The 19,418-nt window shown below is 32.8% G+C and overlaps 1 protein-coding gene across 2 annotated transcripts in view; it reads right to left on the reverse strand.

The window, feature by feature from the left end:
- Positions 1–19,418, reverse strand: part of LOC149899771 (fibroblast growth factor receptor homolog 1-like) — a 67,142-nt gene that overhangs the window by 11,532 nt on the left and 36,192 nt on the right. The gene's annotated exons all lie outside the window — the stretch shown is intronic.

The following is a 19,418-nucleotide window of genomic DNA, read 5'->3' on the forward strand; positions in this document are numbered from 1 at the left end:
AGAGACACTGTTGCATTTCTTTGTTTCGAAAGTGGGCTCGGTTGAAACATTAACGGCCGCACAGATTTGTGGCCTGTGAAATATTGCTTTTGAACAGTGATGCGCTTTGTTCCTTCCAACGTCGATGAATTCACTCGGATGTGTTTCGCGACCTTTGTTTACCAAGTTCGTTGCGCTGAAGTATAAATAAGTCGGATAATATAGAATGGGATATGTGTTGAAGTTTCAGATGAGATACGGCCGATTGGTAATTTGGCTGCACGTTTTGATTTAACGCGAAAACAATATTGTTGATGCACGGTTTCAATTAGATTGCTTTATTTGCGATACGGGTATTAATTTCAAGGGTAGTGTGAGATTTCAGTGGTGAAAAGGTTTTTCTATGAGATTTTAGATATAAATTTTCTTTAGTTACATTGATGATGTTTAAGGGCTTTTATAAACTTATTGAAATATTGTACAGTGACTTAATTACTTATTTGCTTGACATAAATTTTTATTTATCGGCAGATCATTTCGAGATTTAAATAATATAAAAATTCTTACTCTTTTATATAATTAAATATCGAACATAAACCTTTCCATTTATTTTAAATAAAATATCGATAAATTAACCCATCACTAGTCATTTCGCGAACGTAAGGTCGACTCGGGTGCATGTGCTGAACAGATGCAAGCCTACGCCCTTGGACCCGAAAAGCTTTCTCAATGGGATATTTTTGTTTTCAAAAACAATACACAATCGTGAGAACATACGTCGTTATTGACCAGTCTACTTTATTAATGAAATTGTGACATTTTTACGTTGGAACATTATTTTGAAGTGGTGCTTAGCAAGTTATAGACATATACTTATTGGTAGTGAAATTTAAGCTTAATTGGTGATTTGGTGGTTTATGAGCAATTACTCGTAATTCTCAAGTGTCGACTGAGAGTAAGCGATTTATAATATTTTGATAGTCATAAAAAATTGCATAAACCGACGAATATTCATATTTAAATGACACTGAGCCGTAAATTAAATCAAAAGTATAATAATTATACATTCCTGTAAATTATAATTATTTATTCATGCATTTTATAATTATTTTTAAAACCAAGGAATATATTATTAGGTTTGTAGATTGTAGGTATATCAGACCCTATAATTTGTTGAACACTCAATGAAATAAAATTAACAGTAAAAAATAAAATTAACAGTTATTTCATATTCAACACAAAACGAACACATACGAGTACCATTGTCTCAAGACCATTGTCAAATTATTCGCCCACCAAAATGTACCTAATTTCATAGTAACAATGAATTTCTTGCATCCTTCACAATTTTTCGATTGTATTCAAATTATGATGCAACGCTTTCTTTAATAATCGGATCAAAACTGTCATCGTCTTTTATTTTTAAACAAATGAAGCCTTAAACAATGAAGGTATAATTTTTAAATGCTTATTTTTAAGTTGTAAAAAAGGTTTAGAAAAGGATAATACTATGTCATTAAATACATTCATTTAATGGATTCAAAACAAAACCAAAAACTCTCGTAAGTTTGTAAATAAAACTTAAAAGACAAAATTAAATTTCTATTGTAGATTTTATTATATACCTACCTGAATAAAATAGAACAACTATAGAGATCTATTTTATAACCTCAACAGCAAGTTAGTCTGTGTACTGCATTAGAGTTGACATTATAAATCCAACACACTTGTAATATAAATATAAATTATGCAATTTTGACACATCCACTGCGTCAAAGGTGAACATCCGAAGGAAATGGCAAAGCGTCAAAAATATAATTAAGGAGCAGTCAAGCGTGTGTCTGCCAAACGGTTGAGTGTTCCGTATTTTTAAAAAATTGCAATTTTGTTAAAATAGCTACTAACTTTATTTTAATTTGCCGTTATAACCCTATATATTATATGAGTCGTATTAATAAGAAATGTAGCATATAAAAATATATAGTTAAGCAAAATAATACTTCGTTCTTCTAAGCGTTTTAGCATATCATAGAAAATATTCTCCATTCTTCAATTCTCATAAAAAAATTACTTCGAAATTTGAAACAGCACAACACGGGTAAAGCGGTCACATCAGCATTTTATTATTTATCATTTCACTAAAATTACTCTTTATAATAAGACGTATGAAATACGAATCTTTTGTATATCAAACATTGTATGAGTTTTTGATTGCTTGGATTCAATCCAAAACGCGTGGGAGCCAAAATGAAATGGTAAAGTGTATAACATTTTTACGTAATGGTCATAAAAGTAATGTATATTTTTATATCGATTTATTTTTAAAATATTTTAATGGATTAATAATGCTAACCTCAAGTTCAATAAATTCTATGATTAATGTGCTCGATTGATGTGTAAATCATTTTAGTGGATTTATTTTAGACATGAGATTTAGTGGAGTTGTATTGTAAGCTCGGAATTAAAAATAAAAAGTTCTAAGAATTTATTTTAGATTGTTTTGCTATTTTTTTTTTGTGGCGTTATAAATATTTTTTTAAAAGTAGTTATCCCGAGTAACAATAATCAAGTATCATCAAGTAACAAATCATATCTATACTAATATTATAAAGCTGAAGAGTTTGTTTGTTTGTTTGAACGCACTAATCTCGGGAACTAATGGTCCGATTTGAAAAATTCTTTCGGTGTTAGATAGCCCATTTATCGAGGAAGGTTATAGGCTATATTTCATCACGCTACGGGCAACAGGAGTGGAGCCACGGGGGTGAAACCGCGCGGAGCAGCTAGTATTTTATAATTGCACAATGCAAAGATTTACAGAAGTTTCAACATTTTTTCGCAATCTCCACTTAAAACAAGAATTCCACAAAAACACGTCGAAGATTATTTTATTAAAAATGAGGATTGCTATTTGCTATCACATATTATATACAAAATGACAATAGAAGGAAACCACCACACCAATCAACTACAAATTTCAAAGAACTTTTTGTATGTAAATAGCTATCCACAAAAGCAAGGAGTCGTTTAACTGGGAAGTCATTAAACTGATGAAGTTGACCCTTGTTTAAGTGAATGTCAATGCAGTAATTAATGTGAACGGACTTTATGCTCCCGTATCAGATGAAGGGGTCGATTATTTACAAAATATTCAATGTCTCGATGTAATTCATCGTTGTGTATTTTATGAGAATAAGGTTTTTACCTAGCCTCTAGAGGTATGTGTAGAGAAACTAATGGAATAGGTATTGAATCTTATAAAGCGTATTTTGGATGGTTATAATGTGAAGTTTGATTCTGATGATCTGATGATGATTTTATAGCACCTATTCATGTTCATTTTACTCTATTCTAGTAGCATAATCTTCTGAGAACTGATGAAGTAGTCTGCCTTTACCCGAATATCAGGAAATTTTCAAATAACACTTATATACTATAGTTTCTGATATGGGAAATCGCAGAAAAAAAATGTTTAAATAATAGCGAAGAGAGAAATACAGCAAAAAATGACATTCTTTCAAAATTAAAATCGAACGGTAACGGTATACCTGAAGCGTCAAATATCGATGTCATTAATTCCAAAATAGATACCGTAACGACTGGCTGCCCTTCAAAAATACTGTGCACAATTTTCAACCTTATTACCAAAGCAATAAGTATTAAAATATTTCATAGTGTGTATTCACAGTAAGGGAGTCAAATGACAGTGTCAGTTTTGGCGTATGACATTTAGAAATAGCATCATTTCCTGCGCAAGTGATGGTGTAATTTTCTGTCATAACTAATCTAAGTATTTGATCCCTTTCTAATTACACGTCAAACTTTGCAAACTTCAATTTTGTGAAGGGTTTAATTTTTCACCTTGGGGCTGATCTTTAAGGAAGGACAAAAGCTATATTACATAGAAGTGGTGAAATACACACTTCAACAAAGTCTAGGGATATTTTGTAATGTACAAATATCTTAAAATCTATGAAGAATTTTGTGATATTGTAAATGAAAGAATTATAGCTCATGTTAAGATCTTTAATAAAAAATGAAAACATTCCATGATTTTTATTTAATGTTATTTTTTCTCACCATCGCAATAGATATTCTTAAAATTCCATCAAAATTGTTCTTTGAGAAAAGATTAAAGCTTATCCTTTATCTACATTTTGATTTAAATTTCTTCAATCAATTAAAGTTTTAAGATGTTCAATCCACAATTTCCGAACCGAAACACATCAATGAGTTAATCGACTTCCCGAAGTGTGGACAGCTGTCAAAACTGGAAGTTCCACTCTAACCGCCAATACAAAATATTAAAAATTTAAAACTGAATTATGAACATTTGTGGGAAGTGGGAAAACTTCAAAAGCAAATAGTTTTGAAGACGAAGCGGTCGAGATGAAAAGAATTTTTATTTTTAATCACCACTATGCTAGACGCGAGCGGAATATCAAATAAAATGGTAATATTAAAAAGGCGACAACGACACATCCGTTTCCTCTGTTCGGATTTCGGTTACGTTTCGGTATTCGAATTTTAAAAGTTTTCTAAATTTGTATTCCGGTGCACCAATATATATAGTAATTCGAATGGAATACTTAATATGCCTTAATTTACCTTAGAATCCAGTCTCCTTTACAGGTGAGCTTTACAAATGAGCTACTTAACGTAGCTATAATATATATTATAAGCTAAATAGGAACGATTTTTCTATGAATCGTTGTTAATTCATTTGAAAATGACTGTTAATCGAAAGTCTATATTAGAGAATATTTGAACCACATACCGTTATTTGGAAATAATGGGTCCTAACTCCTATGTTATATTGAAAAAATATGGCCGTAAGTGAAATTACTTCCATCCCTATTCATTTCCGTCTGCTCATTATTATAAAATATGACTAAATTTAACAAGCGAAACCACATTTCTGCTAATAGTTAGAGCGACGTAATTTTTTGTTTGCACCTTGAAGGGTCGTCGGCCATCTTGGTTTAATTTTAGACGCGCGTGCCGCGTTTTCTTACTTTCAATTAGTTTGATTTGTTGGAAATCAATTTCACAGCCACATGTGATGTACATTACTCATTGAAAAAGCAGTGTTTTTCTATAGCATGTGGTTCGAGTAAATGCCTTGTTTTAATCACATGTTTGTAAGCCATGATTAACTCGGATTACCTAAATAGAACTAACAGTTTATTGAAACGAAGTTTCCGTTTTATGGTTATTCATTTTCAAATAAGTACCGATTATTATTTTATAGAGTATTTTACTATGCTTAGACTAGCTAGAGCTATGTATCGATAATTTTAAGGCTTTGCTTGGTAAATATTCATTTATCCAGGTTTTGTGACTTTACTTTTTTCATTCACCTTTTCTTCTGTAATTTAAGTAGGTACATACCAATTTCCCTTTAATATCAGACCTATGTTAATAACGTTAAGTTTTCTTTCTTTGTTCAAACGAAAACTAATCTTAATTTTGCAACTAACGGTAAATTGTAGATCTTACCTACTTTAGAGCAATAGTACAAGGATCCTATATCCAATACTTTCAACTAATTTATCCGTCGGCGTCCCAAATAACGGTCAGGAAGCATTAGTCACGGACACTTTCCGGGTCATTACCGGCACACGTCCGGGTATCCCGGTAAGATTTAAAACTAGGCAAGGATGTTATTAATAAAAAGAAAATAAATATTTAATTCAAACGGTTTGGAATAAGTCAATTTGGAAATATTGGAGGAAATCAAAAGTTTAACCTAAATAACAATTAGATAGTTAAATTCGCATCGTTGAAAGAAATAATTGATAGCTTGCCAACTGCGGACCGGTCGTATGATCTGTATAAAGTATAATTTATATAATCTGTGTCAAACCGTATAAAATTACTACTATCGCGAAAATCTTCATTGGTTATGCAGTCCTCTGAAGCAGCCTTTCCCAACCTGTGGTCCGCGGAACCCAAGCATATCCCGAAGCGTCCGCAGACAAATCAAGAAAATTACGAAAGCTAATGACCAGACTATTCTGACGGCCAGGCTTTGTATTTTTCAGTTTTAGGATGGAATAATCTGTTAAGTGTATCTGTTAAATTAATAAAAATTAACCTATGGGAGAACTGCGAAAACGTTTTTAAGGCGTCCGCGAATCATAACAAGGTGGCGCTAGGGGTCCGCCTTTGGAAAAGGTTGGGAAAGGCTGCTCTAAAGCAATAATTATAAAGACTATAAGATAAACGACATAATACTATAATTGCGGTGCACAAGAGATTATGTCGGGATACCAGAACCGATTAGAGAAGATCTATCTACTATTCAATTAAATACTATAGATTTTCTATCTTCCTTTATTTGTGGTCACATCCTTTAGATATCGATAGCGAGTCTACAATTAAGCCTATTAATGATGATTGCTTATGGATTTATAGGTAGGGTATTGTCATGTTTATGGTATACCGTAGATAATAATTGAATCGATTCAATAAATTTTCAAGCAAGTATCGAGTAACATATTATACAGTTTATTTCAGAGAGATTGAAACAAAATATAACTGTGAAAACGAGTCCACGTCTAATAAAAAAGAGCGTGTGTGCTGAGCACACGTGCCAGAAGTAAAACTTCTTTGGCAAGATTCAAAGATATACCGAAATCGTCGCCTTACTCCATGACGTGACGGTATTGCCAAGACGCGACCTTGAAATTTTACTCTCAACGCGCCTAAATAAGTTTCCCTTCAACAAAGCAATATAAAAGATTCAATAACACTAGCAAATAAATAAGCGAAAAATCTATAAATAATTGTAATGCGTTGATCCGTCATAATTCGCGGGAATCAAGCAGTTTTGGAGCGAATGCGTCACGATTAACAATAAGATGGTGTGTACGATTGTTTGACATACAAATATGCGAAGCGTTGAGGTGGGTACTACTGTCACTTCGCGCAAAACATCTGATTTTTCAAACTTAAAATGTCTTTATGCATGGGCGTAGCTAGCCATGGGCACAGGGTGGGGCAAAAAAAACCGGCCAAGTGCGAGTCGGAGTTGCGCACCGAGGGCTTCGAACAAACCTACTTTTTATTATGTTGTAACTCTAAAATGTATGTTTTAGCAATTTTTCCTTTATCTGTGCTATAAGACATTGCTTTTAACCATGGAAATATATTATAGTATGACTATATTTCCATGCTTTTAACCAAATTTCAAGACTTTGTGTTCACGGGAAGTACAATGTAGGTTTTGATTCCCTTGCGAATGTCGAAATTTGCGATAATTTGCAGCATAAAACGGCTGTATCTTTTGATTTTGATTTTTTCACAGCCTTAAGATACCGTAGACTTGAGTATTCGATATAAATTTCAGCTTGATACCTCCATGCGTTCCTGAGAAAAAGGGTGTTGACAGACAAACAGACAGGCAGACTTTGTTGTCTGTCTATCTGTCTGTCTAAAAATACCTTTTTTTTTTCAAGAACGCGTGGCGGTATCAAGCTGAAATAATAATGAATAAATCAACACAAAAGATACAGTTGTTTATGTTGCAAATTTCATCCCTATATTATATAGTTTATCTTTCTAATACAATAATATGATTCCTTTTTATCCGAAACATGTCCTATGTAAATGGAAAAATAAACCATTTCAAATCTTAGAGCATTAAAATGCTCTAAGTTTCAAATGGTAGACATAACTCAGTAAATAAAGCATTAATTAACCTTGCACTTCCGATTCAATTTCATTTTTGTTTTAGGTTAAGGGTCACTTATTGACCATAAAAACACAAAATGCTGATAGATCCAGGTGGAGCTTTGCTCGCAATCTTATAGTTTTTGACCGATATCTCGAAAACTATCCACTTTAGGGCAAAAGTTACATAGACTATTTTGTAGAAAGTCAAATTTCGCATCTTTAATATTCTGTAAACTTTTTGTAAAACTTACTGCTTACGGTTTATGGACTATTTAATGAACCGGTTTATCGTTTTTGGCTAATAAATCGTAAAATATTGGATTAATCAATAAAATTCATGTATGTAGTTTTTAGATAACTTTATTCTCTACAATTTTTGTTTGAAATTTTTTCTAGTGCCCATATTTTTTGAGTTGTTGTACGTTCACTGTAGAAATGCCGCCGCTCGGCGGGTGACGTGGCAGGCCAAGTTGTTTTACGGATGTAATGAAAACGAAGAAGAAATTTCCAATACAAGTGGATTTTCGCCGTTTTCGAAACGGCAAAATTTTAGATTTTTTTTTACTTATAGAAATTTTTTAAATACATTTTTGAAATATTTGCCTTTCATTTCCTTTTATTTTCTTGCATCCGAAATTCTCTTGCATCCGAATATAAAATAACTACTCAATATTATTTAGTTGTACGAAATATATACGAAACATACATACCTTGAAATTTTCTATTTTTCACCCGGTAATCCAACATTAAACGTTAAAACTCAAAAAGCATTAGAAAAAAGTTTCAAATAAAGTAATCTTAAAAAAATGGATATATGCATTTCATTGATTAATCCAATATTTAAAGAGTTACTTGCCAAAAACGATTAACCGGCTCATTAAATAGGCCATAAATCGTAAACGGAAAGTTTTACAAAAAAGTCTACAACGTATAAAAGATGTGAAATTTTACTATCTTCAAAAATATCCAAATATTTTTTGCCTTAAAGTGGATAGTTTCCGAGATATCGGCCAAAAACTTTTATTTAAGATTGCGAGCGAAGCTCCACCTGGATCTGTCAGCTTTTTGTGCTTTTATGGTCAGTAAGTGACCCTTAACCTAAAACAAAAGTGAAATTGGATGGGAAATTTAGTGCGAATTTGGCTAAATAAAAACAGCTTTATTTAATGGGGTAACAGTACTACACTACTTTTTCTGTCACCAAAGGTGGTTTAAATCATGCAACATAGAAGCGCAAGCTTTTTGTGTCGACTGACAACTTTCGAATGAGAATTTTTTAACGGATATTAAGTTTTGTAGTAGGTAGTTAGAGATTGTCTAATCTAAAAATGAACGCCCCTCCACTAAACTTAATTGTTTCAATGTGTGAGGACAAATAATTATTGAACCACTTTATATGTGTGCGCGCGTCGATTCTACTGCAAACTTTGACACTCGCGCACTGATTTGTCAACTAATCGGGCGATCAGTTCAGGTGCCTAGCATTGTATGGCGGGGAGAGCGCGCTATGTACGGAATGACACGTCCGTTCTGTCGTGCATCGCGTCATTTATGCACTAGTTGGCCAACTGGTCCTGTCGTTCGGGCATGGACGGGACTGGAGGACTGAACGACCAATGAGGCAGACCAATTTGTGTGTATTGCGTCTATACACGTACTTTGAATGTGAGCGTAAACACAGTGGAGGGGCGTTCATTTTTAGATTAGACAATCTATACCTAGATAATTAAGTTTTTTAGATTTGGTTAGGTACCTTCAAGGTCAGAGCCAGGGTGGGGCAAGCGCCCCACCCTGCCCCACCGTGGCTACGCCCATGTCTTTATGTATTCATACATTGCACTTGTAAGATAATACATACACACACATATTAAGAAAAAACACTATTTTTAACGTTCATGATATTTTTGATGTCATTTTTGTTATTTAAACTAGTTAAAAAACAGTTTAAAAAAGTTCTGTCTTGGACGTCCGTGTGTCTGTATGTGCGGATCCTTTTTCTTGTTAACACGATAGCGACCGAAATACTTTACTAATCGAGTCTTTTTTTTTCTCTTACGCTTGAGTATGCTCAGGAATAGAACCCTTTCATTTTTCAGGGTCTGATTCGATGTGGTTTAATTGTTATTAAATAAACAAAAATAATAATTAATAAATATTTATTAAAAAAAAATTATGAGGCGTGCACTTTTGGATTTTCCAAATTATTTAAACCTACCATGTGTGCATTTGTTTCTGTTTATGTCCCTCCCTATATATAAAATTATCCTCCACGGCTTCGCCCGTGGTACATGTTGACGTTTTCTCTCCATAAGAACTATCCACGTACTTCAAGGAATATTATAAAAAAATAATTAATGAAATCGGTTCAGCCGTTCTCGAGTTTTGCTTACCAACACATTTAGCGATTGATTTTTTCTAATAAAAGATGTGAGTGTAAATATATGTATGCGTTAATCTATTGTGTGTGTCTGTCTTTCCATAAACATCAAAAATGTGTAACATCTAGCGGGGGAGCGTGCACGTGTGATATATTATAATGCAAAGATTAGGCATTTCCGTGCGTACTCCCGCGCATCGCGAATGTCTGATGTCTGACTCAGAGAATACTTTCAGTTTCGACTAAATAAATATGTATGTAGTTGCGTGTAGATTTACATTGATAAGGTTGTTCTTGAGAGGGAAAGTCTAAATAAAGAAAAAGATGAAATTGTTACTGTAGATTATTTGTAGAGCCAAATGAACTCGGAACAAAACAATTAAACGATTTTTATTAATGTATCGAACTGAGAAACATTTATCTCTGATAAAATAAGATATACCTAGTTCATTTACGTAGGGTACGGCAATTTCATCGAAAATGCAGTATAAATCTTCATTTATAAATATATACTCAAGTAAAAACCCACACAGGAAACCTAATTTAATATTAGATAATGAAACAAAGCGGTCACGTTAAAACCCATATAAGAGAACATCAATATAACAATGCATATAACATTAGATAACAAATCATAACTTTATCAAATTGCTTATAAAAATAACTAAAATATTAAACTAGTAGTCACATTAACCCCAAGTGATATTTTTGTAAATGAATCACATGACCTCGTAGCCGAGACAGCGACCAGACGAAAAACAAGACTATACTTAGTCACCCGGTGTCATGTGCAAATAGATAGCATTACTCATAAGTTAATGAGGATTTGTATATTAATTTTATGACGTTTATGACTCGGATTGAAAGATTTAACTTGGACATAAATTGTAGAGTTTATTATCAGATAAATGAGTGAATAGTTAAGTTTCAATTGTCTGTGGTTTTGTGGTTTTTGTAGTTGTATATTCATTTTGAATCTTAAAATATCATACAAATGACACATACAGTTGAAATTTAAAAGTTTTAATTTTTGAAGCGAAACTTCTTTATCGGGGTTGGAAAAAAATTTTGTGTAACATTTTTTCGTTACGCGTGATATTTTTCCGTTACGCGCCATCTTTTTCTTATCCCTACCACGCGTGATTCGACGTATTTCTGTAAAGTTGCTTATAGTAAATTATTTTTTGAAAAATAAGGTCATAAAGAAGTTTTACTTCTTACGTGTGTACACTAGTAAGTACACGCACACATTTTTTATAATTTTTCAAGCATTATTATTTTGTGTTTTCGTAAATGTTTTCTTAATTGTATGTGGTAAATGGTTAATCTATTTTATGACGATTTTAATTTTTAAGGTACTTCTAGAAGAAATCTAATTGAATAAATGCAAAATCATCATCACAAATCCGAACATAAAAGATAACAAGACGACAATAATTATTTGTTGAATGAATAATTTTATGTTAAAAGTTCACAAAAAATAAACAAACATTAAAAAGAGAATTCGAACGATTAATTACTACAGAAGACAAATGTGTTGCGATTTTAAAAATGAAAGTGACGCAAAGTCTCTTAATTAATTATATTCCTTTCAATGTTTTTTACTTCTTGGATTTGTTCATTTCGTTATATTTTTTAGAATTAAAGCCTCCGAGGAGGCCTGTGTCCCAGCAGTGGGAAGATATATGGGCTGAAGATGATGCTGCCTTAAATGATGCTATTGCTTTAAAAGTACATATTTAATCGTTATGCCATACTAATGTACCTAGTTAATTGGCAAGATCCTCATCAGTACCTAGTACTTTTCCTAATTAATTTAAATGGTGATTTTATTAGGATGTATGCGTTATACCTCATGTTGTCTAGTTTAACAGTAGTATTAACTAGCTATTAGTAGATATATTAAATCGTTATAACTAATTGAAACAAAAAAAAACATACCGGCCGAATTGATAACCTCCTCCTTTTTTTGAAGTCGGTTAAAAACAACGCTCTAGTACTCAGTAAAAATCTTCTATTGAAAAGCTGGGTCAAATTATTCATTCCAATGATAATTTTGTAAAATTAAAACAATTTTCCAGACTGTAGTAACTTTGAACCAGATACAAAATTCCGGTTAATTTAATATCTCATATGAAATTTATGTTACATAAAATATGTTGAAATTAGTAAAGTTTTTTACCGTAATTATTTTACTTCCATGCCATAAACGACTGTACTAACATTTTATGCACCATAAATTATCTTTATTTTATATACGTAATAAATGGTCATAGTTCATAAAATAAAATTACAAAATATATATTTGGTGGAAAACCAAAACGAAATGTTCCTATTTCTTAAGGTTTTTTTCAAATAAATGATTAAATTAATGCAATTTAACTTAAAATATGTGGCATAAAATATCATAAAAATTATATTATAAAGTTTAATTTATATACGTGACAAAAAATGACTTAAAATATTGTAAAGATCAAACAAAAGAGTCTTTACTAAAGAAATAGGCGCCACTCATAGCTGTCACTTGCAGTACTGTCAGAAGTGGAAGGCAAACAGTATTAACATCTGTATAGTTTGCTAATTGCCCACATCGAGTATCTTACCTTTACTTATACTTAGCGTGTAAATATATCTTTGCACCTTGGCTGTACGTGGTGCAATTAGTTGGTATTTATATTTGTATGTCTTGTCATGTGTACAGTGTAGATGCAATAACAATTACGTTTTTATTTGTTACTAGCTGCGCTTCGCGGTTTCACTTGCATAGCTCCGTTCCTGTTGGTCTTAGCGTGATGACTAGGGCCCGGATTAATATGTATTTACATATATTTATTTGAAATTGTTTTCGTAATTAATCATGGTGTCCACAGTAAATGTGTTATTTAGATCATGAAAATTCAGGTTTTATTTTCCATATTTTTCCATATTTTAAATGAAAATCCATATTCCACAAAGTATCAATAAATTTATCCATATTTTTATCAGCGCTATGAGTTTTCTAAAAATTCTGGCAAAACCGCTCGCACTACCCGTCCGTATGCGCATTATTTCCATATCTGGAAAAAAATTAACAACATGCCGTGTGGAAGATTAGAATAGACATAGACATGCCCTACTCACTTGCAGAATTATGCAAATTTAAATATGCTCCAATCACATCCTGTGATGTTAAAAGATCATTCAGTTAGTACAAAGCAATATTACATCCAAATAGAAAAAGTTTCAATTTCGAAAATTAAAAAAAAAACGTGATTATTTACTGCATTTCAAATGTTAATGAAATGGAAGTTGAATTAAATTGTAATTTTTTACTTTTTTCACTATTTTTTTTTTTTTTTTTTTTATTAATTTACCATTTAGTAACACTATATAACCTTTACAAATTTTCGCCAAACTGTAAAACAGTTTGTTGGCGTTGCACTCCTACTTATTATAGATTAACCTAGGTTATACATTGCCAAATTAGTTAGTTGATAAACAAACACTTAAATACCGCTATAAATGACATACATAGTATAAAACAAAGTTTACATAGTATAAAACAAAGTCACATTTCTCTGTACCTATAGGTTATACATTGCCAAATTAGTTAGTTGATAAACAAACACTTAAATACCGCTATAAATGACATACATAGTATAAAACAAAGTCACATTTCTCTGTACCTCTAGGTTATACATTGCCAAATTAGTTAGTTGATAAACAAACACTTAAATACCGCTATAAATGACATACATAGCATAAAACAAAGTTTACATAGTATAAAACAAGGTTACCTATCTTAATCTCGAATTTTAATATTCCGAATATCATAATCCAGAAAACGTTTGGACATTTTTTCATAACCCCGAATTTTAAAATTTCGAAGTTTTGTTTGCCATATAATCGCAACTCCGAATTTCATTTGCCCATTTCTTCATTTGTACGACGTTTTACAATCCAGACGAATGAGTTCCAGACATACGAAATCTAAATGCACAAAATCCAGATGACCGTAATCCATATGCACGAAAGCCAGATTTTTAAAACACAAATTTTTGAAATACAGTTGATTGATATCCAGACAAACAATGTCCAGATTTTTGAAATTCAAATAAGCGATATCCAGAAAAACGAAATCCTTCCAGGGGGTCGCAGCACGAACCTAACCTAACCTTCTGAATAGATTTTAACACTTTAACCTTTCTGTAATGGGCAAGTGAAACAATAGCGAGTCGGTTCTGGCACTCGCCGGCCGCTGCCGCGGCACGCTCGCTTCGCTCGCTCGGCTCGTGCATGGGAGGTCACAGTTCAAACCTAACCTAACCTACTGAGTCGAATTTGACACTTAAACCTTTCTGTAATGGGCAAGTGAAACAATAGCGAGTCGGTTCTGGCACTCGCCGGCCGCTGCCGCGGCACGCTCGCTTCGCTCGCTCGGCTCGTGCATGGGAGGTCACAGTTCAAACCTAACCTAACCTACTGAGTCGAATTTGACACTTAAACCTTTCTGTAATGGGCAAGTGAAACAATAGCGAGTCGGTTCTGGCACTCGCCGGCCGCTGCCGCGGCACGCTCGCTTCGCTCGCTCGGCTCGTGCATGGGAGGTCACAGTTCAAACCTAACCTAACCTACTGAGTCGAATTTGACACTTAAACCTTTCTATAATGGGCAAGTAAAACAATTTACTTACTGGTAATGTTTATTTTCAGGCAATAGTAAAAGGTATACCTAATTACGATTGTATGGGAACCAAATAAAGAGATTATGAAAATCTGGCAATAGTTTATCTGCTATACGATTATATGGGAACCAAATAAAAAGATTATGAAAAGTTGGTAATAGTTTATTTGGAAAATGGTACGATGGGAAACAAAAAAAAGTATTCTGAGAATCTGGTATAACTATATCTGGATTATGAGAATACGGGAAACAAAAAAATACTTTTTAAAAATCTGGTTTTGGTGTATCTGGAAATTGATTCATCTGGGAAATTAAAAAAGGAATTTTAAAAAGTTGTCATTCATAACATCTGTCTTTTAAAAGTTCTAACAACCGTTTTCGGGATTTTAAGATTCGGGTAATAGAAATTCGAGTTTTTAATAGGTTACCATAAAACAAAGTCACATTTCTCTGTACCTATGTATGCTTAAATCTACAAAACTAAGCAACTGATTTTGATGCAGTTTTTTTTTTTTTTTTCTGTTAGAGTGATTCGACAAGATGAAGGCTTCAGTATAATATAAATAATCTATATTATGTTAAGCTAATACTAGATATTTGACAAAATGTATTTTTTTAATTTACTCTTTACAGATCCTATTTTTAATTTATTATCGTCTAGTAAACTCGGGTACATGTTACAAATTTTTGGTATATAATATTTTCTAGTTCGCTGGTCGTAACAATTTTTTGTTATTGGTACATAAAATTTTCTTACTTTTGACGCTCTTGTATTAAATCTTAACTGTTTAACAATCTTAAATTCGTTACTATAGTACGTGTCTATTGCATTTAAATATATAGCCTTATAATTTACAGGTAAGATGTTACAATGGGGAAATAATTTGTCATAATTATTTTTAAATTTCTTTCGAACTTTCTTATGAACTAAATACTTAAGTAATCTTACTTGTAGGTTCTTTATTTGATCTAAGTATGTTTTAAAAGTTAGGCCATAACAACTCAGTCCATAACTTATTATTGAGTCAGCAAGTGCATAGTAAACAACGTACAGAGTATGTTTATTTAAAATCCGACTTAGGTAGTAAAACTGTCCCAAGACTGATCTCAAACGATTACACACATAATTTACATGTAATTTCCAATTAAAGTGTTTATCAATTGTCAACCCCAAATATTTAATATTGTCAACGACATCCAACTTACTACATACACAGTTAGTTTTATTATTATGAAAACATTCATATGTGTGGCCTATTAAATTAATTTGAAAAGCTGAATTTTTAGCATTTTTATTGTGTGGTGAATAAATATATAGACATTTTGTTTTTTGTATATTGAGAATTATACCATTGTCATGTGCCCACTTACACACGTTCTCGAAATCCCTCTGTACTCTGTCCACCATGACTGCTGTGTCGTTGCCGGCGAGCAGCAGGCACATGTCATCTGCATACATACAAACCCTACAGTTCTTGACCACATTCGACACGCTGTTCACGTGCATAATATAACCAACCGGGCCGAAAACGGAGCCGGTCGGGACTCCTAACTCCACAGGTATCTCAGCTCCAGTCGTTCCATTGATGACGGTACGTAAAGTTCTATTCGCCAAATATTCTCGGAACCATTGGTTAATTGGTCCCCTTACCCCACATTCGTACATAGCCTGTAAAAGCTGCTCGTGGCCCAGCGTGTCGAATGCTTTTTTATAATCTATAAACAGTGCCAGGACCCGCTGCCCACCGCCAAGCCCTGTGTTTACATAATCTGAAAAGTCAGTTAAAGCCGACGCAGTACTACGACCCTTCCGGAAACCATGCTGTGTTTTAGACAATACATTATTACTTTCCAAAAAAGAAGTTATTTGTTGAATAATTATTTTTTCTACAATTTTATTAATTACGCACAAGATGGCTATAGGTCTGTAATTAGAATAATCCAAATGACTACCATGTTTATATATTGGCCTAATTAGAGATTTCTTTAATTCTGTTGGGTATTTTCCATTTGATATACACATATTTATAAAATTTGCCAAAACGGGACTGACTTTTTCTTTAACATATTTTAAATCTTGAACCCTAATTTTGTCTATGCCTGGGGCTTTATCACAGCTTAATTTGTCAATAACCTTCTCAACCTTCTCTTTGCTCACTTTTAAAAATCTAAAAGAAACATTACTCGTTTTAACATATTCATTACGATCTAAAAATTTTTGATTACATTTATGTTTTATACTTACAATTTCTTGTGTAAATGTTTTTGAAAAATTATTACATATACTCTCAATGTTCTCATTCTCGCCCAAATATTTCATTATTGTCGCATCTACATTATTTTTGCTACGTCCCATCCATTCATTAATTTTACACCATATTTTTCTAAAATCCCCTTCACATTTCTGTAGTTCCCCCTGCTTATATTTATTTTTGGCAGCATTTATAATTTTATTTGTTTTATTTCTATACCTAGTATATTCTAACCTCTTATTCATATTTTTAGGATATTTTTTCCAAGTTCTGAATAGTTCATCTCTTCGCTCAATCATTCCCTTAATTTTTTTAGTTACCCATGGTTGTGTTTCCCTATGAGAATTTTGTACAATTGCTACTTTAGAAGAATTATAAATGCTGCCAAACAACGAACTCAATGTTTCATACAACATCAATGGGCAATTTAATGTCAACAATTCCGACCAATCAACATTATCTAATTTACTTTTAACTAATTTATTACACAAAGTATACTTTAATGTCGGTACATACGGTTCACAAACGTTTGGCACGAGATCTAAGCGCGTTCCTATCAGGTGATGATCTGACAGCTTACAGGTGAGCATGTGTGCAGAGACGCTCGCCGCGTTGCGCGTACGCACCCACACATGGTCAATGCACGACGACTGCACGACGCGGACGCCGTCAACGATCGCCTCGCGCGTAATCTCACTCGCCGGTATTGCACATCTTAAGCCGTATTCACACATCATATTCTTATATTGTGAAATTGTGTTATTCAGTCTGTTGTTTAACAAGTCCAAGTTTACGTCACCTATGAATAATATATCATCCGATGGTAATATCTGCTTAAGTAGAAGATCACACTCACTCAAAAATTGCAATCTATTAGAGTTCGGCGGTCGGTACGTTGCAATTATGTGAACTATGTTTTTATCTGTTTTTAATTTTCCAACTAGTATTTCCGAGGCTGAAGTTTCTTTTATGTCTGCGTAAAAATTCAATGAGTTCTTAGAGTATATCAATAAGCCCCCTCCCCTTTTATTTTCTCTTGTATTTGCATGTAAGTTGTATTGCGGTATTTTATAAAACGATAATTCTTCTTTTTTTACATTTACTTCCGATAGTATTATTATATCTATTTTTTCATCGCAAAGTTGTAGTAAGACCATAAATTCACTAAAGTGTTTTCTTAATGATCTTATATTTAGGTGTACTATATCTAATTGTTTTTGTTTGCCTTTAAAATATTTGCTCCAATCATTCGTATCATTGTATCGAGTATATTGTATTCCATCATCCAAATTGTCAAATGAAGTATCCATAAAAGATTATAAAATATATTTTAATACTGTATGTATGAGCCTTAACACAGTAACGGTAAATAATAGAATAATACAGTATTACGTTGCTAATTACTCGACTTGTGTTTCTTCGGTTTGAATCAGGGACTTAATATCTTCTTCACATCTTATATTAAAAATTTGTTTTTCAGACTCATTTTTTTTTACTAATATGCTACAATTTTGAAACCATATATATGAATATTTTGATCTTAGCTGCTGCTTGGCGGTCCAAAAAAGTTTGCGTTTTAATGGGGTCATTTCTTCGTTAATAAAAATCCTTTGTTGATTTTCATTACCATAAATGTTGTGGTTAGTAAGAAGAATTTTTCGTTTCTTTATCCACCGGTCCCTAGCCGCCTTAGACCGCAGCGTAAGAAGGATCGGGCGCGGTCGACGCGGCTTATCGTCGAGTTTTGTCACTACCTTCTTTTCTGGCGCGCCTACCCTCTTTACCTCTTGTATGTCTTCAACTGGAAGGTTTAATTTTTTGGCGATAGACTCGACCACCACTTTCAGATCTTCATTTTCGTGACACTCCACAAATGCTAGTTCTACATTTCTCTCCAATTCTTTTTGTTCAATCTTCTCCAATCTCTCCTCTAATGCCATGTTACATTTTTCTAAATAAACATTGCGTCTTTCTAAGGCTGTTATTCGCCTATCTGCTTTATGTTTGAATTCTAAAAGTTCCCCGTAGCACTCAGAATAAAATTCGACTAGTCCTGTCAGCTCCTGTAGTTTGTTTTCTATTTTAAACACTGTTTCTAGCTTTTTGTTGACTTCCGTCAAGAGATTCTCTATTGTAAGATTACCAGAATCAATGGCGATTTTCGGTGATTTGGGTGTTGAATCTATTTTCACACAATCTTCACATAAATCGTTATGCGGCAATTTCTTTGCACATTTTTTGTGAAATAATCCACCACAGGTCCCTTTACACTTAACTACATCGTCCTTTGTCGCTGACAAGAACAGTTTACATTTCTTACACTGCACCATCGTCGATAATAATTATTAATTACTACACATCCGCACTCGGAGCGCGCGCGAGCGGAACTGTTGTTTATGTATTAACAATATGTTTATTAAAAATGTTGTTACTTTTATTGTACATATTTTTTCCATATTTTAGTTTTTTCA

This window comes from Colias eurytheme, chromosome 20 (assembly GCF_061535395.1).
Source record: "Colias eurytheme isolate Ceu_HAF_F1 chromosome 20, ilColEury1 Martin Lab GWU primary, whole genome shotgun sequence".
In the NCBI taxonomy this organism is placed as follows: domain Eukaryota; kingdom Metazoa; phylum Arthropoda; class Insecta; order Lepidoptera; family Pieridae; genus Colias; species Colias eurytheme.